This window comes from Parus major, chromosome 26 (assembly GCF_001522545.3).
Source record: "Parus major isolate Abel chromosome 26, Parus_major1.1, whole genome shotgun sequence".
Lineage (NCBI taxonomy): Eukaryota > Metazoa > Chordata > Aves > Passeriformes > Paridae > Parus > Parus major.
Genome location: NC_031795.1, coordinates 4,434,493 through 4,434,774, shown reverse-complemented (window position 1 = coordinate 4,434,774; position 282 = coordinate 4,434,493). Strand labels below are relative to the sequence as shown.

The window sequence follows — 282 nt, the reverse complement described above, 5'->3', positions numbered from 1 at the left end:
CCAGGATTTTGGGGTGTGGAGAGCTGGGATCCTGGGGAGACCCCAGGATCCTGGGATGTGGAGATCCAGAATTTTCAGGGTGTGGAGATCCAGGGTTTTGGGGTGTGAAGAACCAGGGTTTTGGGGTGTGAAGAGCTGAGATCCTGGGGAGAGCCCAGGATCCTGGGATGTGAAGAGCCCAGGATTTTGGGCTGTGGAGATCCAGGATTTTGGGGAGTGGAGATCCAGGATTTTGGGCTGTGGAGATCCAGGATTTCAGGGTGTGAAGAGCCAGGATTTTGG

At 55.0% G+C, this 282-nt stretch overlaps 1 protein-coding gene across 1 annotated transcript in view; it reads left to right on the top strand.

The window, feature by feature from the left end:
* MFSD4A (major facilitator superfamily domain containing 4A) overlaps positions 1 to 282 on the top strand; it is a 20,573-nt gene that overhangs the window by 13,556 nt on the left and 6,735 nt on the right. The gene's annotated exons all lie outside the window — the stretch shown is intronic.